The 23531-nt window shown below is 39.4% G+C and overlaps 1 protein-coding gene across 5 annotated transcripts in view; it reads right to left on the bottom strand.

Annotated features, from left to right (window-relative positions):
* Positions 1-23531, bottom strand: part of PLCB4 (phospholipase C beta 4) — a 208706-nt gene that overhangs the window by 118673 nt on the left and 66502 nt on the right. For 3 of the 5 annotated variants that reach the window (XM_037405510.1, XM_037405509.1, XM_037405511.1), the window contains one exon: positions 14483-14550. The exons of the other annotated variants lie outside the window; for them this stretch is intronic. The gene's annotated coding sequence lies outside the window, so the exon portion shown is untranslated. The remainder of the gene's footprint in view (positions 1-14482; positions 14551-23531) is intronic. 5 annotated transcript variants of the gene reach the window in all.

Below are 23531 nucleotides of genomic sequence, written 5' to 3'. Positions count from 1 at the left end.
AGCAAGGTCCAACTATGTTGCCAATACTATGACTTAAAAATACTTACAAAGAGTTAACTACATATATTAGAGTTAGCTTCACCTAGCAACTACTCTGTGTCTTGAGGGTGGTATTCTGCTTATGCTGGTATTTACCAGACTGATGCTGTTGAAATAAATTGAAATAGGGCTTTAGTTCATCATTTCTTAAAAGACGCAACAAGGGAACATCTGCTAAGCAAAGAAATACACAGAATATACTGATCTTCTGAACTCCAATTACTTACTTGTGTATTTGTTTAATATTTAATAGGGAAAGAACACTATTGTTTAACTATTAAACATAATGAAAAAGAAGTCAGTTTTCTCAATTTGAAATTGCAATATCTCTGGTCATTCAAGCGCTATAGTAAGATGACAGACAGGCAACCAACAACATATAATTAGTTGACCTACACATTCCTCTCGATTCTCAAAGCTTATTATAAATAACATGTAGACATTAATCCTTCTGGACTGTGGCTTAAGGCATGTTTTGGTTTTGGGGGGGGGGGGGTTGTTGTTTTTTTTTTTTTAATGGCATCTAGACAGCTAAAGCATGCAGCTGAAGAAGGAATCTTCAATGACATCAGCATGTTTCAATTAATAGAACTGGCTGGCTAATAGTTGCCAGTGCTTATGCCTGTATTTAGATTTATTTGATAGTTGCAGTAAAATTAACGAGTTAACACATATTGAGAGTGTTCCTAGGATTTGGACCAAGCTACTGAGGAGAAACAGAACTTCTTGACCACACTCCTTTTCCTGTTAGCTTAAGTATGGCCACATCCCAGAACTTTGAGATTTAAATAATTTACACGCAGCCAAAATGTTCCTGTACCCTACATACAAACTCTCACAAGAATTTCAATGGGAAATTAAAGTGCACTACTACTGTCTCTAACAGCAGCGCGCAGTTTAGAATAAGCACAATGCAAAACTGATAATCACAATGGAAGATAATCACACTCATTTACTAATGTAACTGAGAACTCTATATAGTCTTCTCTTTTTTTAAGCATAATGAATTTGCATAAATTAATATTCCTATGATCACTTCACCTCAGTTTAATTACTCTCCCAAGAGAATATCACATGCATAACCAGTGCCAGCTATACTCCCTGATTCATAGTTTAAACACGTAAAATCATCTCTTTACTTCTGAGAAAGAAGAGGAAAGCCCGCATTAGAGATGGCAAAATTACATGACGCAGGGAAGGTGACAAATCTAGGTTTACCAACCCTTGAATTACACTGAATGGTTTTTAACTTGAACACCTTTTGGAATGCTGCCAAGGATCTAGTATCAAGGGATACTTTAGAGCAACATATTCTGCATGCAAAAGTGCCAAGAGAGTATGTTTGAGAAATTAAATCATTCTGTTCCACTATTCAGCACTCACGGAAGCCTGAGAGTCTGGAAGGCTGGTAATTAGCTAATTTGCATGGACTCTGTGTAGAACAGTATTTAAAAGAATTCCAGCAGTACAATCTTTAAGGGGCAAGACAGCCTAGCCCAACTGGCTAGCTAGCTTGCATATTTTGTCAACCCTCTGTCTGAGGCAAGACAAGCCATTTTTAGCTGTACAAGGATGGGTGGGTAGATTTCTGAAAATAGCTACATCTGCAGTTTTACAGCTAAATATCTAATTTCCTCACAAAGAGTCTAATCACTCTCCCATTTAAATGGGCTGCAAAAGCTAGATCAAGAAAAGGAATGAATCCAACTCTCTCATTCCAATATCCCTGTAGGAAAATAGGCATTGTTCTTTGGTTTCTCCAGTACAGGAAAAGTACTAGGGCAGTCAAAGTTGAAGTCAGGAGGACAACTGCTTCAGGTGCTATAGTGCAGCACACAGGCTCTATGGATGCTGTGGTAGCCCTTGGAAATACCACAGACTTCTCTATTTATCTATTAAATAACATTAAGCCCTAGCCCAATAATTCAGAATTATCAGGTCCATGACAACCTCATTTTCAGGGACAATTTACATTCCAACACCAACCAGCAGAGCTGGAAGAAAGTGATCACCAGTGTGTACAGGCACCTGTCTGTGCCTAGGCCTCAGCAGCACAGCTGCTATCTTGCACTGCTGGAGACCAAATTAGAAGCCTGGTAAAATCTGATCCTCAGTTCTCCATCACTCCTCAACACAGTGTAAGTCTCCCACACAGTCTTTTAACTACAAAGTCCTAGGTACCTGTTGAGAGTTTGCTAGGCTGTGCTGACCCACCTCAGAACAGATCTGCCCCCCAAAAGTTTTGCATTGAAAAGGATAGTGCATTTTCACACCCTACCTTCCCTGTCCCACCACCACTTCGATTGACTTTGCTAACAACCACCAACTGGAAAAGAAAGTAACCCTGCAATCCAAGGGGCCTCTTAGAGTTTATTTGTTGCTTTGATATTTTCTTTCAAAAGAAATGGAAGGTTGAAGTTAAAGCATTTCTTCAGTCAATTTTCTTTGAGAAGGAGTATTTTGGAGTAATTTCCTACAGGTGATAATAAGTTACATCTCTACAGATTTTCAGATAGTGCAGGTGAGGGTTTTATTTCGAAATACAAAAATTACTTTTCCTGTATATGATGTTTTATCTTCCCAAGCTCTAGTTCTCCAGCTTTAGGCCATCTCTTTCTGAGGTTTGCAATGGTAAAATCATAGTAAGTTAAGCATGAGACTTTAGCTGCCACAAACTATTATTTTACATAGAAAAGGAGAACAGTTGTAACTGCACGCACCTCTGTTTTCACACTACTAATGATCTGCACATGGCCTTCAAGACTGTGGTATACTATCTGTCTATAAGGTGATCAATTCTGTATATGCAACATGCATTTGAGAAGTAATACTCTTTCTGATGATATGGCTTCATATCCTGCTTATGAAACACCAGCCCGAAAACTGTTTTCAAAGTTACACAAATACTACATCAAATCTACTATGCAAACATCTATTTTGGAATCCTGACAAGGAACTAACTTTTAATGCTTCCATAACATTTGCAAGTTGGAAAAAAAAAAAAAAAAAGAAAGAAGTGTTCTGCGTCAACAGGATCCTCCTCCTTCATGGAAATTAAGTGCCAAAAATAAATATGGAATTCCCTCATGTGGCCCTGCTGTTTTCCCATAGACTTAAAAAAAAAAAAAAAAAAAAAAGAGAAGTCTATGCATGAATTTTAAAGCAATAAAAAACTTACATTGCAGAAGGAAAAAAAAAATGCTACCTATTTCTACCTGTTTTTAAGGTTTCAAATTATCTGCATGAGGTAACCTGATAAAGTACAGCACTTTAGGTGAAATGAAGGTTACCCCGTAGCTTTAACTGAGAATAGCTGAACAGAAAACAGACAAGCTTTGGACACTGAAGCCATATTTTTAGGCCTGAAACACAAATAGCAAAGTTGAACCTAAATGCAGGTTATATTTGAGCTTTTTTTGCCCTTGATCTTCTGCTAATCTTTCTGACAACATTTGCAGCAACATCTCATAGTCCCTAGGGTGAAGATGGCAATTCTCTAGAGGACCAATAACACAGGCACAGAAGAATGTACTGGCTTAACTGCTGGTATTCCTCTATGATAAAACACAATTGCAACTTGATGGAAACTAATTTTCACCCATTATTACCAAACATCACTAGGTAAGGAAGCTCTCCTCTCCTGTTTCCAGGGTCTGTATGTATAAATGCCTGGTGCCCTCTCTGCACCTTCCACACACACCTCGAAACATCTCCCTCTTCTTATTGTTCACTCCTCTGTTCAGACATCCTCCATCTCTCCACAGACTCGCTGAGTTGGTGAGTTCCTCTGCTGTTATTTGAGCCACTTGGCCTCCATTCCAGACTCTCACATCTACCTCATTTTTCCTCCTTTATCACCCTGTTTTCTTCATCCCTTTGTCTCCTTTCTCCAAATACAAATTGATTGTGTCCTTCAAATTGTGACTCCACTATTTATTCCAGTTTCTGCCCACCCCCACCTCCCCTCTCATCTTTTAAATAGCTCAGGAACACTCAAACTTGTGTAATCGAGCATTAGAGGCTCCTCTCGTAAGGAATGCCTACCAAGATTCAGTTCAAACCCCGGTTCAATCTCCAGTTTGATTGCAGGTCCTATGCCACCTCAGAACCTGCAGTTCTGCAGCAGAAATACAGAGTTAACATTTTCCTACTTCAATATTAGCACTACAAGGATAAAGAAAGAAGGGAGAGGCCATAGCATGTTCACTGCTCACTCATTCAAAATCTCTGGAGAATTTAGGTGTAAAACTGAGTATAAAAGGAACACTCTTACAAAAGCCTAAAACTTTGTCAAACTTGGATGGTTTTCTGTGTAGAATGTATTTTGTAGAATCATAGAACGGTTTGGATTGGAAGGGACCTTAAAGATCACCTAGTTCCAGCCCCCTGCCACGGGCAGGGACACCTTCCACCAGCCCCAGCTGCTCCCAGCCCCATCCAACCTGGCCCTGAACACTTCTCCAGGGATGGGGCAGCCACAGCTTCTCTGGGCAGCCTGTGCCAGTGCCTCACCACTCTCACAGTAAAGAGTTTCTTCCTAATATCTAATATAAATCTACACTTGTTCAGCTTAAAGCCGTCACCCCTTGTCCTATCGCTACATGCCCCTTGTCAAAAGTCCCTCTCCAGCTTTCCTGAGGGTCCCTTCAGGTACTGGAAGCTGCCAGAGGGTCTGCCCGGAGCCTTCGCTTCTCCAGTTGAACCACCCCAACTCTCTCAGCCATCACTGACTCAGTATCACTTTGACCACAACCTGCAAGAGCCAGAGACCATTTAATTCTGCATAAGTTAGAGCACCTTCAAGGCTCTTAATATAGAACAAATTGTAAAAGTGATTTTTTTTACTAACTTCAGGGTTTTTCCCATGCAGAAGCAAAACACTAATTTTTATAAACTTAAGAACATACAGACACATCAGGGTTCTTCATGCTAATACATCAGAACATAAATCAAAAAATACTTAAATAAAAATGTTTCTTTGTTAAGAGTATGTCAGGAACTGATAACTTCTTAGGTGTTGGTATGTTTTGCGATGTAGGCAATATACAAATCTTGGACTAACTGAATTACTTGATCCTAAAAGTGAAAACTCCAGCAGCAAACAAACAGTATTATGTTGGCATAGTAAAGTTGATTAAAAAAACTTCAGAGTATCAGATGTCAACTTACAAGACCCTGTTCTAAAATGATGAGATGGCTGAAGAGCGTGGGAAAAATGTGTTAGCTGCACCTGCAAAACTCTGCATGCAGACATTCATGCTGAGGGTAAACAAGTAGTCAGCCATGCAGCTATTTGCAGACTGTGCACTTACAAATGGCCACTTCCATGTATAAATGCTGGACCTGAAGGCACAACATTCATGCCTCTAAACTGAAAAACTGAAATAAGCCTAATATCACAGACTGTCCACATGAGACATCAAGCACTAGAAGTCCTAGGTCTCATTCCTATAGAATCAGAGCCCCTCCTTATTCCTGCCAACCAAGGTCTAACACTGCTACAGTTCAAGGCAGGTGGTCTGAAATTCCTTTTTAGTACTTTATGTATCTGCCTTTCCAGTACCAGTTTTGTGAGGCTACTATACAAAATAAACTTGCTTCTTGGGGAAAGGAAAAACAGTTTTTTAAAACAACAACAAGCATTAATGATTTGCTAAATGGGTTGCCCCTCTTTTCTACTTTTTCTGTCCAAAATCAGTTGTTCCCAACAGGTTTGGTGCCTCCCACTAGCAGTCAGTCTCCAAGCAGAGGTATGAAAGTCAGTGCCTACCAAAGGCTCTGTCATTGCCAAAACTGCTGGCACAATGGGCAAACTGAAGAAAAGGGTGAGGCCAGAAGATAAGGAGGTAGAAAGAGACATCTGGCTGTTCTTTTTTTACAGCAAAATATCATAAAAAGCAATATTAAAAAAAGATGCTACGCTCTGCTGCAAGCTTAGTGATTCCTATCTCTGTGTGTCAGGCCATTAATTTATATTTGGTTAAGTAAACTTTGTATTTGGTCAAGTAAACTCAGCATACCAAAACACTGACAAACATGGTACGTTAGTAACAGAACAGAGTCAAAAAGCATTGTTTGAAGGGAGAAATTTAGAAGGATGGGAGGATACTTGCATATAAAGTGTCAATCAATTACATAACTATTTACATGACTCAGTAGATGTGAAAAATTACTCTCATGAAGGAATGTGCTTAAAAACATACGGAATAATATTCTTTCTCCATAACTCCTCTACTCTGCACTTTCTCTGTCCACTTAAACACAGTGGTGCTTGAACACTGTTATGGATTACAGAACATTTAATTAAACCTGAATCTCTCGCAGGAAATAACAAGACTGCAGCCTGTAGCTGTTTCATGCAGGCTTCACTTCCCACACTGAGATAACCCCTGCTATCCAAGCACAAAACTTGGTAACCCACTAAGCCCAGACCTGCAAATAGACTGTGTTGCTTCATAGGGCATAATCCCGTAACAGAATTTCCCCCTTTTTAAGTCAAGTAATACACAAAAGCTTCAGCCCTCCAGGTAATGGTCGGACACTTAAAACTGCATTACTGTAAAATAGTCATATAGCCTATGTTCCTACAGGGACAGATTTTCAAAATGGCTCAGTATTTAAGGCTTCAAAAGAATTTCACTCCTTTTTAGGCTCATGAGTGAAGAGTGTGAATTTTCAAGTGCTCAGCACCCAGTGAGAACAAACAGTCCTGTTCGGATCACTTGTATAGCAATTGGCCATTTCTCAGAGGACATTATCAAAAGCTGTTCCAGCTTTGTTCTTTTCAACAGCACTGCTGCCTAATGGCACCAAACATTTCCTGCAAAATAAAGATAGGCTTACTTAGCTTTTCAAAATAATCAATTTGAAAAACTGGGGCATAGAACATGTGGAATGTATCAACTTATCCTGATTTTCAGGAGGAATCAGTTGGTTTGTACAAGAGTAGGCCATTCCCTTGCTGTGTAAGCTGTGCATTTCAGGAATTTAGAAACTGGCCTGGGGGAAAAAATAATTCGTTTTCTGCTGATCTAACACATAAAAGGATCTGAGCTCAGAGGTGCTTCACCACTTTGCTTTCTAAAAAATAAATTCTCTAAAATATGAGTACATTTTGATAATTTGTGCAATTTATTAAAGCAAGTTTACATAGTCTGGTGCTTCCCTCTACATAAAAGATGTTTGTTACTATTATAGTTAAGAAACAAGAACCAAGTATGGAGACTGAAGCATAGTAGGTACTCCAGAAAAGATTGTTCTCTGCTTAAGAATCTTCTGAGAAAAAACAGGCAGAGAGTTGACATTGTTTACCATCATTACTGTTCCTCAGACTGTTCTTCAGTATGTATGTATGCATAAGCACTTTTCAATAGGCAGTGTTACAGAAGCAACAAGTGGCTTAGTAATAAAACTTAATTCAACTTAAGCATAAAATCTTAAGACCTTTTCTCCCCCATTCTTCTTATTTTGAACAAGTCTTTGCCCCCCATTTTCTGCTCCAACCTGAATAATAGCCCAAATTTAAGTACTGCTGCTTGACTTTCATTTTGATAAACTTAACTTTACAAGAATCTCTCAAATAATGCATAGCAAATCTGCAGCTGTGGAACTAGGAAAAAACCCTAGCTAGTAATATGGAACCAGCAATGCTTGCAGAGCCTGCTTCTCATTCAGGAATTGCTGAAAAGCTACAAAATTTCAGTGGGATTGAGGCACCTTCAGATCTCCTAATCCCTCCCTTTGCAAAAACAGTACACAGGCAATACGGCTTCTAACAAATTTATTTCCTTGGTCAGTAACCTCTCCACAGTGGAGCGGTATTTTAATCTTTGTAAAACTGGAAGTAATGGTAACGGTTTTCAAATCCTTAAAGGTCAAATTTTAAGGTTTAAATTATGCCTCTCTAACTTTCACATTTTCTCACTTAGCCACTTCTCCACTCTTATGTCTACTGTCCTTCATGGCAGCTCCTAAACTTCAGAGAACTGAGCAGAGCTATAACTTACTCTAATTTTGATGCTCACACATTGCAGAGAGACTCTCAGGGAAACCTGGGCATCACCCTTAAGGCAATTCAGCGCAAACAGAAGATATCAGATATTTCAATAAGATAATATAAGCATACACAAAATATGCAAGTAAAGAGAACAGCAATCAAAGCTGAAACAGATGGTATATGAGATGGTACTGAAATCCTCACTTACAGCAGCACTGAGGTAAGCTGCAGGAAAACCAGCACACTGCAAAAGCATTACTTCAGCTCATGTTCAGCACGAATCAAAAGCAAACTGCAATCCACTGAGAAAATGTACTTCACTATTCTACAAGTTTACAAAAATGCAAAGACTTCACTGTAACATTATAGCCTTGCTTTCCAGAAAACTGCACTCAGATGTTGTTCCTCTGACATCATTAATCTCCATGGAAACCATAGAATAACTGTTGGCCTGAAATAGGTTCTGTCATCCCAGATCAACTCAAAAGTAGTCCAGCAAAAGATCTTATACATCATATTTTTGGGCTGTACATTTTTACCAGTGAGCACAGCTTAAGAGTTACAATTCCTGCGGCTGCTAGGGTACAGCTTTCATTCCTAATAATCAGAACATATGTAAGGTGAACTGTTTTTCCAGGTGAGGCTAAGATACAGAGATTCAAAGATTACCTACTTCTAGAGTAAAATGGAGACTTGAAAAAAGCCCCCAAAGACATGTCTGTATTGAATGTTAGAAGATGATTAAAGCTAGGAGACTAAACTCCTAAAAAAACACTGTATCCCCTTACAAGGGAGCAGGGCAAAGCCAACAGACATTTCTAAAAATATTGATTAAAATTTACTTTTGGGGGTCATCAGGGAAATGATCATTTTAAGTGGACTGCAACCAGATCAGTCACGTAGGGTGGTGGTTCTTCCTTGTCCTCTCAGCCACTCTGTGACTAACATCCCCCTCACCGGTTCAAAGCAGTTACTCAAAAGATCTTTTACTTAGCAAACAGGTCCTCTACAAATGAGCTTTGTGCTGTGTTAGACTGACAGATTGAGACATATAGGTAGGCTAAATGTCAGGAAAGCTGTTTTCTTGGCAAGAAGCTATGTATCCAAATGGTTTTGGTAAGGAAAATATACTGTCTGCACATATACAAATGCATAATATGTTATAAATATAAACAAGTAGACTTCTTGCAGATCAAAATTGAGAAAGTGATCTGTAAAACTGAGATTTGCATAGTTAGAAGTGTCACACTGCACTAAAACTTGCTGTCTTGAATGTAACTCAGCCGTTGTTATAAATTTCCAGGGATAATTAACATAAAATGTCATATACATTTTTCTGAGACGCAACAAAAAAGCAAAGACAGGCAAAAGACAGCAAGAGAAAAAAAAACTAAAATAAATAGAGCCTTATATTTGATTTCATTCATGTTCAACAGTCCTAAAAGGAGTTACCTCCAGCTACAGCTGCAAGCACTCAAGATGTTTCCAGAAAAAAACCCAACTACCTGACTTCCTGAGGTCTGACCTTTGCAACTTTGACTCCTACAAGCCATTCTCTGATCATAGCTTACTTCTGTTCTGGGCAGAAAACTTCTTTTGTAGTGTATTTGTCCAGTTTCAAACCCAGTGAAATCCTGGGGGCCTCTGTATGTTGGGGTTTTTAAAATAATATACTAATATGGTAAAACAGAAATGCCTTAATACCGGGTTGTTAACAGGCTCACTAACTTGAGTAACACTGCTGATTGCTAGAAACATCCAAGGTACACTATCACGTCTGGGGTTTTTTGTTTGATTGCTTGTTTTACCTCAGCAGCATGCAGATGTGCACAAGCAATACTGGCTGAACTTGGTAGCTGACTTGATATCTTTAACAGCTATGTTGAATTTACAAGTTCATTTGTTAATAAGTTAAGTGAAACACTAGAGACCCACAGTGCCTGTGTAGAGAAGTCCACTTAAATTCTTAAGGGGATACAAACACGTCCCTAAATGGGAGCTTTGCTGTGTTTTGTAGGCAGCCAATCTGAGATCACAGGCCTTGATTCCATGTCTCTGAACAGTAGGATATAGTCTTTGCTAGCACTGGTCTCCAGTCAAGCCTCAGTTAATAATCAGCAAGCCCTCTGCATGCCTCCTAAGTGTCAGGCCCTTTGCATACCTACTCTTTTATGAGGGGAAGGGAAAAGAGAACTGAAGATGTACATTTGAGTAAGATGCTGGACTGGGTGGGACCCTCAGCCAGTAATGGAGGTGTTCAAAGCCACCCACTCTCTAATTCTGTCCCTTCTCCAGCTAATAAGCAGAAATAACAAGGCAGCTGCATGGTGGCATCCGCAGTACTGAAGTGCTGGGGAAAGAAGAGTGCATTCGTCAAAACCTAAAGACTGAATGATGCCAGTTTTACAAGTACGCATCTTTAGGGCGCACAGTAGGCTCTCGCTTTTTCTCACTGTGGAGGAACCAAATACACTCCCCTGTCTTTGTGCTCACTACTGATTACAGGGATACAGTCAACAGGATGGCAACAAACAGAGCTTGTCTAACATGTGAAGAGAGGAAAGCAAGTGCTAGACAGCAATGTCTCTTGCTCCCTCTGGGAGTTCCTTGTAGTTTGGCATACGCTGTGCCTTATGCTTGCTAACAATGTAATGTCATCCGTGCAGTTTTGATTTTTGCCTGGAAAAGAAGCAGCCAAACACTGGGGTTTAACTCTTAAGGAAGTATCCATCCAATAACACAACCACCATACAAAGCCTGATCAAAGGTTCTACCACCAATGGTGGCCACGAGGCGATACCTAGGGGTCCATACCTGATTAGACCAAGCATGTAACTATGCTTTTCTCAGAATATTCTTCTGCAGTTTGGTGCTTATAAACTTTAAGCCATTAGCAGCATTTTTGTGTTAAATTGTTTTCTTGGTTTATAACAAATTTTCGTAAGTTTGTATAATCAACTTAAGTGCATAAGAACAAGCTCTAAATAACACAAAACCAAGCTAGCAGTTATATAATCTAACCTGCTAAATCTGACTAAAATTCCATCCTTGGAACCCAGGCACAGACGTCCAAGGAGAGACAGCAGTGGGATTGCTGCCTACGCCTGCCTATCTCTGAATTTTTCCTCCAGGCCTCCCTTCATTTTTACAATGGCCTCAAAACTATGAAACCACTGTGCAACATGAGAATACAAAACCTTTCAACCAGAAGAATGACTCAGTAAATTAGATTAGAACTAGAGCAATAAATTGCTGCTTGTGGGGGTTTTTTTTCCCCTAATTCTGCAAGTCTGGGCCACCTTCCTTTTCTCTGGCTCCTACCTCTGAGAGTAAGAAGTTATGAAGCCTTAATAACCCTGCTACTAACATGAAGGAAAAATTGCTTGGTTCCTCCTCCCAATGAGGCTTTTATGAAACATTCAGAATTCACCAGCTCAGCAAACAGAATACAAAACACTGCCTGTAGCAGACAGCATCAAGGTATGACATACTTGAAAAACAGCAAGAAAGTACAAGTAATTTCTTCCGGAGCAACTATTGTTAAATTTCACAAAGGGGCTACTCAAGTTTTTGTAACAAACAACATGTCCTGGTTGCTTTTGTTACTCATCCTCACCACCATAAAACATCTCATGCTGGTCTTACAACAATTTAACTGTAACAAACAGAAGCAGCAGGGAGGGGGGGGGGGGGGGGGGGAAATTACAAAGACAACTGAAGTTCCAAGTGTTTCTGAAAGATTGAGGACCAAAAGAGTTAAAATTGGACAGAAAGGTGACATAGGTATCCCTGTGAGACAAAAGCTCTGGCTGTATCAGCAGCCTGACATTGCTAGGCAACTCACACTGAAGTGCCAAGGGTATATCAAAAGAAGGTGTTTGTTAATTGCTGTAAAGTCACTATGTCATTTTATTATACAAGCAGCACTGGACACAACAACTGAAATGTTTTAAACACACACTGTATTTTTAAAAAACTGCTTATTTAATATGAGCTGTCATTCCCAGTATTTCCAGCAAAGCTACTGTGCTAAACAGATCTAACCCACTGTGCACAGTACTCTAATACTTGCTATTTCAAGGACATCATGTGCAGGTTTTTACTTTCAGGATTACTGCAAAAAACCTATTTGACTGCAAGAAAGGTTCAAACAAGTTTCAAGCTACCCAATAAAATATTCAAAGCCACCAAGGCCATCATAAGGCTTAATTACAGAATGCAAACACAGTTGATTAAGAGGAGCCTTCACGGCTCACAGAATCTTAGCGGTTTAGCACCGGACTCTGATGCTGAAGTTTTGTTTTAAACATTTATACTTCATCAAGAGCACTTTAAATTAAAAGTAAGTTCAAATGTAACCTAATCACTTTTGGTATTTTGAAGTTTAAATAATTGGAGACACATTTTAATTTAGGATACACACACACACATGCATTGATCTGCACCAAACCACCACTGCAGCTCAGGAACAATACAAACACTTTCAGAACTCCAGGACAGCCTGGATATTGTTGCTCTACCACAGCCAACTACTTCACTATCCCCTTGATTTCTGAACATCATGTATTCTCTTTGGCCCCATATGAGTACCAAGAAAGACTTCTGTTGCTGTCAGTTGCCATGCTATTGTCAACTATTTCACCCCTTGGGAATACAATATCCACCCACAATTTCTCAAGTTTGTATTAGTAAGCTCTGCCCAGTGCTAGCTGTATTTCCAGGAAAATGGTAACATTTTTTAACTGTTCTAATCACTGATTTAAGCTTTCATTGTAACAAACATTCAGTTTACGCATTACCAGTTAACACTGAAATCACGTACAATGGCAAATGGAAAAGCTAAAACAGAGCAATACTCTGGTATATCCATGGAGAATATGGAGCTGGAAACATGAGATAAGAGAATGCAGTTGTCTGGCCTGGAACCAAACCTATTTTGTGGGTGAAAAAGGCAATTCCAGGTAATGCCAGTACCAGGTAGCACTCCCTTTTCCCTCACTGCTGCATATGTGTAGACATTTCTGCAAAGTACTGATTGCAGAGAAAATGATTGAAACATTTTCCATTTCCCACTATGAGATTCACTTGGGTGACCGAGAGTTGCTTGTGACCCTGGTCCAGCCCATGAGATAACTGAAGCAAACTGGCCACTCCATAGTGACTGTTACACAGTTTAACACTAGAGCTTTGTCCTTATTTCTCCAGAAGGATTTAATTGATTAATTAGAGACCATAGCAACGGGCTCCCATAACACACAGATATGCATTAAGGAGCAAGACATTGAGGTACACCACAATGAATTGCCTGGATGAATAGTTACTTTCCCTTGGACTTGAAATCTTGGATTTTTTACATGAAAAAAAAAGCACTAAGTGTAGGACAGCAATCCAGTCTTTCTTACTAGTCTGCAGGCTTTGCACCTCAACAGTTGCATCTGTTGCCAGTGTTGTATGACACTCATCCATGGCAACACAGTTCATAATGAAATCATGAAGATGTCTCCCATTTAGAAAGAGCAAGGACTAGATGGAACATTCGGCTGATCTTTTTGTTGGCTTGGTTTTGTCATGACAATTACTGAGGTTAGTATGAACCAAGAGCTAGGCAAGTGCACAAGCTACATCACAGTTTTGTTAAGCTGCAGTTTGGGAGTGCTTCTGGAACCCTAACAGCAGCCTAAGTAGCCCTGCTGTACAGAACTGTGTTTCTACCTGCCACTTCATGAAGTTCCTTTTTACAAGCTGATCATATACATGTCATGACCGCCGACTATTCCCTCACAAACTAAGCAGGCTCTTGTTGTGGAAATAACTACTACTAACAGTCACTCCCCACTGCTCCCCAAACTGCCTCCTCAATTAATAAAGCTGTCTCGTTTGGGTCTTGGCTATCTTAGGCTACTGGATCAGGTTACAAGGACTTCAGTGACACCACCAGCTCCCTGACCTTCCGTCCAATGTCAGCAAGTTGTTCAAGTCTCTGTAATATATGTGCTACTGCAGCAGCAGCGATTACACTACAATACAAAAGTGTGTGTGTGTTTTCCTTTGTTCTTCAAAAATAAAATTGCCTCCTGATGAGGTTCACAGTCTGACATCTCCACAAAAACCAGTGAAAGATGGCAGCATGCTGAGATTTTAAAATATTATACACTGATACTGCTGTGAAACACGTAAGACTAGAAATTACGTGCCAAAGTAACAGCCTCTTTGTTCTCTGATACTCTTGATCAGTTTCATTTTACTAACTACAGGATAATAAATGTGAAGCCAAGACACATACCTATACATATATATATATGTACACACACACACACGCTTGATTGAGTCATATAATAGTGGATCGAAAGTTTAAACTGACATATTGAGAGAGGGAGAGAATCCATTAACAATGCATTTGCAAATTCTACTCAACTCTGATTTCTAGTTTATGAGCAAGCAACTTACAAAGCAGTTCTGGACTGGATGGATAAACAGTGGTCTAATTAGACTGATGTGCTGAGAAACTCTTCCTTCTGTGAAGCAATAAAATGACATGATTAGGATAAAACCTGGTGTTATCTGCTAGATCTCACTGTTGGCAAAAACACCCCTCCCACAGTCCCCAAAAGTACAGTATCAAGACAAACATTCAGAACAGGATTTGGTTATGTCACCGTTAAATCTTCCATGGGAGAGATTTTGCTATATAACTTTGCATAGAAAAAGGTAAGTTGTGGCCAGTAGTGTTGGAAGCTCTGGAGGAAGCAAGCCATTCCCCACTGCACCATGCCAGAACAGTTTTTAACATTCAGAAAGCATCCTGAATGATTAATAATCATCACAAAGGAGCAGCTGAACAGTGCTGCCACATTTATATCTTCCCAGAATAAATGCTAGCTGATTTTAATTGTTTGTGTTTCATGTCTTCCTTAGATGAACAACATAAGTTGGGAAGATTTCACTTCAGAATGCATAACAGAAGAGCTCCAGTAACACAGGAGCAGAGCATGAGCTTTACAAAATATGAGAATGATACTCCTGCACAGCTATTCCTAAGGTTTCTAAGTATCCTGCCTGCCACGTGGCCAGGTTTCACCCACAGGTTATTGCAACTAAAATGTTTAGCAAGGGCATGCTAGCATCATCTGTATTTCTACACAACACCTCAGAACTGCAGTCAGGCCACATGCTGTTTTGTCTGGCATAGTACCAAAACCGAACCAAAGTTATTCTGTGTCCCAAACAGCTCATGGGAAAAGTTGCCAGAGATACACATAGCTAAACTGGAGAGGTATGAGAGGCCTTGGAAATAATGAGATAATACTTTCTACACAAGAGTCAAAAAGTGAGTTTAGAGTAAAGAGAGGAACTCCCTCTGTATGAGGACCTGAGGAAGGATAACAAGGCAGCTTGTCACATTTTATGGTGGCATTTTTCGCTGCAAAAGGCCACAAAAATTAGACTATAAAGGACTTGAGTTTAGAGTAGAAAAAATGAATGACAAATGCTTAGGTCCTGGAATGATCAGGAGTGACAGTACGTTTCTTACTACTGAGAGAAACAAAGCACAGGTGACAGCCACTGGGAATCATGATGAAGAGCCCTGAAACTACAAAAGGGCAGTTGATGTTTGATGTACAATGCAGCAGGGAGAGGAAGAAGCAATCAGGGCCATGACACCTTCAAAAGAGCATGCTAAAAGCTGTGGAATCATTTCAAATTGGTGAAAGAAGACTGCATTTATCAAGGCAAGTTTGTTACAGTAACAGGAATGTGACATTGTAAGAATTTAGGGAAACAATTAGATGCGTGCACGGATAAGAAGCTTTTCCCAATAAATGTTAAGCATCTGGCATGCAACCCCCTCATGCAAGTCTCCAATCTGTGACCCAAAGAGATCAGAGGAACACTTAAAACCATCAGTCACAATGTCATGATGGTGCTCACAGCACTTAAATCAGGGGCAAGAAGGAAGTAGAAGAGAAATTTGGGGGAGCCTAAGGAGGACAAAGGAAGAACTGAACAGCAAGAGCACACAAAAAGTGTAAACAGCTTTTAGCTCTGTGTATGCGTTTAAGAGAAAACTGAAGATGGAGATCGAATATAACCAAGTGCACCAACAGCAGATGGAGCTGTGAGATAAGAGGAAAAAATAAGCTTTAAAGGGACTAGTTAAAATAGCAATTCTGAAAATGAAGACATAAAACCCTACCCTCACATTAAGTCATGAAACACAATCCACAAGAGCCGAGTTTGATATGACAGCCATACCATGTTAGCAGAAGGAGCTGAAATGACATGTCACTTCTTTTTCCTGCCCTTCGATAAGCAAACATCGCCCATGCCTAATGCAGGTTAAATCCCTGCCAGCTTGCTGTCAACCAAGTGCCAATATCAGCCAAGCACTAGGTAAACACAAACACAAACGTGACCTGATTTAACAACCATATTGAGGGGTTGTTCACATTCTTCATGCTCTGTAGTCTACACTACATGCTAATACCATTAAAAATTGTTTCACTGAAGCACACATGAGAATTTTGTACTATTTTCCGAGTTCTCTTAAAAGTAAAAGAATTATTTATGAGAAGTCTGTTGATCTTTGGAAAGGAATAAGTAATACACTGTGGTAAGGGCTAATGAATGCCAATGATATATGAAAAGATCTGCGGAGACAACTGGTACCACTATTACCATAACAAAGTCTATAAATGGACTTCAACACAGGCTTTACTTCATATCCAGATTCAGTGACAAAGCTGGGCAACTCTAATAATTCCAGATAGAGCTATGAATTTTACTTGAAACTTTTCTGTAAAGCAGGAAAAAAAAAACCCAAACCCCGGTTCTGCATTAAATGGATTCCTGTATTAGGTAACACACAGTGAGCCTATCAAGCATAAAAACAGATTTATTTGTCAGGGAACTAACAACAGCTCCTAGGACAGAGGCTGACATCTGATTCTTCTGTGAATGTTCTCTGAAAGAAGCAAGTTTATGCTTATATGAAACTGAGGCACAAAACCAGGAATTGCTTCTACCTTTGTTCACTTGTTCCTGTGAGAAGCAGCACCAAATAGGGAAGTTTCAAGTCTTCTTTAATCCCTATTTCCATGAGGAAACCCCACCCTGCAACTTCGCAAGTAATCTCCAGCCAACCTTTTTCAAGGAAAAAAGAATTGCAAACACCATTGCCACAAATCTTTTTGGAGGACAGGACACACAAATAGTTAATTGGCATGATCAGAGCTATTTTTTAGAGACCTGGAAAAGGGTCTGTGTCCAAAAGCTTGTTTGCTGGTCTCATCAGTTAGCCTGCTAAAAGTTACCATCTGCCTCTTCAAATCTTGCTTCTCTCAAGGTAATGAAAAAACAAATATTTTATATATAAAGCACTTGATTGGCAATATTTACTAGCAGTTCACAAGACGTGGCACTGAAGCCTGGCTGTTATCACATGGTGCCAAATGCAGTCTGGGACCTACTTAAAAAAAGCTATCAAATGGACTGTCAAATGGGAATTATGTGCATAGCTGCAGGATAATACATTAGATGATTAATTTTGTCAACAATATCAGACTTGAAGTACAGGGTAAGTTTCAGTTTGTGTTTACATAAATGGGTCCACAATCACACTGCTGGCCTGCTGTACATCAAGCAATCAATTTCTCTTATTTTTGTGAAGCTGAACTTTAAATCAGGTCATATAATTTTTAAGTCACTATACTGAAACCTGCTGATTATACTATATATGCCAGTATTCAACTAAGTAATTTCCAGACCCAGTGGAAACCACAGAACTTGGGCCCTTCAGATTACTGACTTAGATACTAATTATTTGCTACTTAATAGTAACGTATAGCTAGATGTAAATTACAACATGGTAGGGTTGGTTAAGCCCTTTGTTATTTACATGCACACTTTTACATGCTATTTTTCTTCAAATCAGCACAACGGCAAAGACACAAATGGCACTAACAATCTAGTTCAACACACAAAAGAACTGTCAGACCCTGCTCCTCCAGCATAGAGGCTGAATAATAGAGGGAATCAGACAGTACAGAATTCGTCTCCACTTCAACCTGAGAGCATGTATTGCCACCCCAGCTACCAACCACACCAACAGACTGTTAATAAATCCCTTTTCACCACTGCTATAATAGGGACAACAGATATATACAGACCCTTGCTTCACTTCTGCTTGTCTACCTCTAACCTAAAGCTGAAGCCATGAAAAAAATCCACGATGAGCAAATGCACAGCTGCTGCTGGGATGTCCTGCTTCCCACTGCAGAGCCTCTCCACCTCTCTCTGTACTCAGTGGACCTTGCTCCTGAAGACTTGATCAATACACAACAACAAAGGGGCTAGAAACACACCTAAACCTACTCAAACATGAATGGCGCTGCTAGAATATGACCAGGAAAAATAACCCAAAAGGGAGGGAATAGCAAACATTTTCTATTTGTTTCTAAAAACTCAAACATTCACTTGCTGTAAGAGAACACAGTAACAAATAATGGAGCAATGTTTAGATCTAACAACTACCAAAGCCAACAAGACAAAATCTTTCTGGTCCCCAGTGTAGCTAGTCAGCTGTACAATATGCTAAAAGTTGAAATATTTTATTGTTGCTGTAGCAAAAAAACTGTGACTGGAAACACTGCAGTAGAATTCCAGGCAGAGCAGTGATTTCTGCCATAATACAAGGACTTCTAGACCATTTGGAAGATTAAAAGGCGGCCAGCATTCACAACAACGCTACTGGATGGAGATACAGGAAGGAGAGTGAACAGTAGTACTGTTTACTTTTCCCAAAGAAGAGTGGTCTTGATAGGTTTTTATGACCACAAAGTATTTCTGGCCAAATCAAGTTGATCAAATCTGCCTGACTTTGGCACCTAGTAGAAGCCATGGTTTTAGAGTCGTTCCTAAAAACCCCGTAGCAAGCAAGAGGAAAGGGGGTGTGGGGGGTGTGTGTGTGGGGGTGTTCCATCCAAGTTCAAACACCTGCATTGGGCAGATATGAGCTTCCTCTGAAGACCGTCCAAACGACATACATGAGTTACACAAGGAACAGGAACACTGGTACTTATTTTAAGGAGATTGCTTCATCAGGTGCCATCTTAAGCTGACCGCTACCATTCCCCAGTGGCAAAGACATTTCACAAGGTTCCTACCACCTTTGTGCATAACTAAGTTAATCAGCAGTTTGCTGCTATCCTATTCCCACAGCTGCATTTGTGCAGCTGTTTGTGAGACTAAAATGATTTCAGGAGGAAAAAACCCCCCAAGCAAACCTTACCTCTTCTTTTTTCTTATTTTCTATACTCAGTTCACTGATACAGGTTAAGGTTTGGATTGACAGATACATGAACACAGCTGAGGGAATAATAAATTATAGTTGAGTAATCAGTAAAAGCAAATTGAGTTGGGACAAGGCAAGGCAACATGTACCTGCATTCTCACATTTCTATTTCATGCAGGCCAGATATTAATTCCCCCCCTTCGGCACTGCCTTATGTGTGCTTTAATTGCAGCACACTACCAGCAGTTGGCATTTCACAAAATGCTGGAACTAGGGATTAACGTTTTAAAGGATTTAAAGGCTGTGATTTCAAGCTGCTTTACCACTGTAAGGAACATTGACTTCTGCAGAGGATTGTAACAGGAGCAGTAAAAATCACACCCAAAATGATGTGAGGAAAAGTATTCAAAATGACAAAATTTTAAGAATCAGCATGCAGTTATATGCCACATCTAGAGCAATACATGGAAAACTGAAAACTAAAAACTTTTAACTATTTGCTAGACTTTGCACTTGCTGCTCCTCTTTTGACTCTGGCATCTTTATGTTAATTCTGGTGTACACATGTATTGCGATCAATGACCTGTCCACCATTGCTTAGGGACATAGTTTAGTGGGGGACCTGGCAGTCCTAGGGGGTTAATGTTTGGACTTTAAAGGTGTTCCCCAACCTAAATGACTCTGCGATTACAACGCTTGTGTAAAATCCTGGATTCACATTTGTCAGTGGGGATCCTTGTACTGATGTCAGTAACTGTAGCAGAGGTTCTACAAGCAGGGTAAAAGAAATTAATTTAAAGGGTACAGAGAGATGGTTCTTCCTGAATAAAGAAAAGCTCTCCTTTTAGTTTGGTGTCATCACACTGATTTTGGCTGTAGCCTCAGGGTACCTGCCTGTATGCAGCCTTCTCACCTGAACACAGTAAGCACCTGTATGTACACAGTTGTTCCTGTGAGTTCCAAAGCCCAACCATCTGCTACTGGTATTATTTGAGCAAACTCAGTCTGAAGATGACTGCTTCACTAAAGAAATTTAAATTGCATAAGCCTGCAGCAGTTAAGAGATGCTTACAGCTTTCTCCTACAGCTACTTTCTGCAGAGACAGGCACAACACTAATCCTGTGGGCCCAAGGCCACACCCCTCTTACACAGATCCTTGGATTCTAGGGATGTTCCAGTATATGTTTTTGGCATCAAAATCCCTTACATCCCTCTTTGAAAAGACTCAAGTTTTAAATCTATATGCTTACTCAAAGTAACAAAGCAACAATTTCGTTCTGTAGCCTCAAGTCTTTAGAGCTCGTGGGAACTCATTCTATCTTGAAGTGATAGTTACACATCACTCCTCTTTCCTGCAGCACTGTAGGTGCTCTTTTACATTATTTCTTCTGTTCACATTAGAACATTTAAAATGTAAAATAAGGAACGTACCCAAAACCACAAGGCCATTTTAAGAAAAATATCAGCATATACCCCAATTACAAAGATCTGCAGAATGGTCAAACAGAAGCCCACAGTTGCCGCAGAAAATAAACCAGAACCTTCTGTAGAACAGGTTGTGTCAGCAACAGGGAGAAATAGCAAAAAAAAATAATACCAAAAACTTTGAACTTCGATCACAGCAGTAACTGCCTCATTTGGCTTGATAAAACCCACTGTTTGTTACTAGATGCATCACCAATTCCTTCACCAACGACTCCAGAGCAATACAAAGCTGCCACTGCATAGCAGCCACACTAAAATCATTGTGCCAAAATGATCTGCCAACGCTGGGGGGAGTACAACAGGACTGGGCACTCCCTTCTCCACACTCAGAAGGTGCCAGTAGTAAGGTCCTTAGACCTTTTCCATGCTTCCCAAGTCCAGCAGAGTTCAAGGGACATCCTTTCCAGAGTGCCAGGCAAACAGAAGTGGTGAAGCAGCAAAACAAACAGGTATTTCTTACAAATGAACACAAATTTTGTGCTCAAAGGTAAAAAATGTACACATGGAATAGAAATTAAGTGCTAACCCCTAACTAGCATGCAACCAGTGAAAATACAAAGAATAATTTTTTACAATTGTTATTGCTGATGAACTGTGTGCTGAGTAGCACAATTCTGTGAAGGATTGAAAAGAAAAAAATTAAGCAGAAATACAAAGTGATGATTCCCAAAACTTTTACTTTGTGTTCTTAAGGATTAAAACTGAAAACAGAAAATGATGGGTAAAGTGTGGCTGCGAAATAATTCATGAGGTCAGAGTTTGACAGTATGAAAAGGTTGTGACAATATTAAGTCACAGCAAAATTATATAATATCAGTAACATAAGCAGCATATTTTTCATTGAGTGTTTCTATTTTATTTCCTTTTTCTTCGTACTCAGAATAAAATGTTTTCTCCAACATATCCTTCTTTCATTGCTAATTTGAATGAAAAAAGAATACAACGGCTCTCATAAGTTGTTTGGAGTATAATAAAGTATTTTGGAGAGTTGTAAGCATCCATTTTCAGCTCATGATGATTGAAATAAAGAATTTATCACGACTTCTATATATATACTACTTAGTGTTATTTCTTGTTTTGCTAAGGAAATAAAGCAAGAATTTCTTATAGAAGAAACCCTGAAAGAAATGCTATTCCTTCTTATGTGAATAATAAAGAAGTGACAGTAACTATTTGTATTTTTCCAGTGGAATACTATCTTCAATTTTTCTACTCACTCCTTGCTTTTGATTTGTCTCCAAGTGACTAAATTGAATTACTAATTTAATTTCCCACATATTATTTACACAGGCCAGATTTCAGTTATTTTTTACCAGAAACATTTCAAAAATGGTGTGTTGTTGTGGTGGTTCAATTCTGCATGTCACATGCACTGTGGCTTAAACTGGTATATCACCTGGACACACACCGAGGTTACGTACACGAGTAGGATCACTGATTTCAACTGTGTATACTCAGTTCTTGAAATTCTTGAAATAGAATCTGTAGTAAAGACATATTCATTTCTATTTCAACCAGAAATATCAGGGGAGGTATTATTTTAATTAGGAACAGCAAGATGAAGCATGAGAGAATCATATGTTATTTACTTGCCAACATTATTCCTTTTGACACAAGGCTGAGGCATTGATGCTGCCTGGACAGTCAATCTATAGGAGTCACTCAGAAGTGGACCTCAAATGTCACCCCTTGTGCTCTGTGGCAGGACCTCTTTTCCCCCAGAAGATCTTGCTATGTCTGTTAACGGTAGTTGCCACCACTGCCATCCCCCATGGATGAACAAACATGTATTACAGGTCACCTCTGGCAAAACAGCACAACGTATTATGTGAGGGCTCCTGGAAAAAACCCTCACAACAAGTATGAACTATGACAAAGTCTGTTTTCAATTCCTATGCCTTGGTTGGGAATAGGGAAAATCTGCACACCTGACAATGTCGCCAAGCCTCAACCAGCAGAGTTTTTTGAAAAGAGCAGTCTTTCTGCTGATAACCTTCACCACTGGAAGGTGACAAGACCTTTCTAATGAAGCAACATGTTGATTTCTTAAAAAAGTTGAAGATTCTAACAAAGTTGTCTATTCTGAACTGCAAAATGGAGAGTCTGGGTATTTATACTTCTAGATGTATGCACATGAAGAAGGCTCTGAAAGACTGGAAACCACTGTGGCGGTGATTTATTCATAACAGTATGTCTTCTACTTAAGTCAGTCAGCTCAAGTTTGCTACTGGCCCAATGGCTGATGGGTCATCGGTCCCAATAGTATTCACAACTGTGCACATAATGCTGTCCTATTTATATTTTCAAGTCAGCTAGTACAAGATTCAACTGTAACAACACAGTACTCATGGATCTCATTGAACTTTCTGCGAAGTTTCCCATTTTAAAATATGTTCCCCTTGGAACTTATACACGCTAAATGAGCTTTGAATATTTTCATATCATTTGATTGGTAATTGTTTCAGCACTGGAGGCCTCTTATTAGAGTAAGAGTTCATGAACACACACAAATATACATGATCTAAGATCCAATGGTCCTGTTTAGAACTGAATAAAAACATACAGACATTTAATATACAACTGGAGTAAAAAAGTTCCATTCTTAAGAACATTAAGTTAAACATTTCCAGTATCAATAATAAAAACTAAACTATGATGATGTTTTCATTTTGATGTAGAGATATGAATAGTTTATAACACTAAAGAAACAAAAAGTGTAA

This window comes from Falco rusticolus, chromosome 12 (genome assembly GCF_015220075.1).
Source record: "Falco rusticolus isolate bFalRus1 chromosome 12, bFalRus1.pri, whole genome shotgun sequence".
NCBI lineage: Eukaryota > Metazoa > Chordata > Aves > Falconiformes > Falconidae > Falco > Falco rusticolus.
The sequence above is the reverse complement of the archived record's forward strand: the minus strand, read 5'-3'. Positions and strand labels throughout refer to the sequence as shown.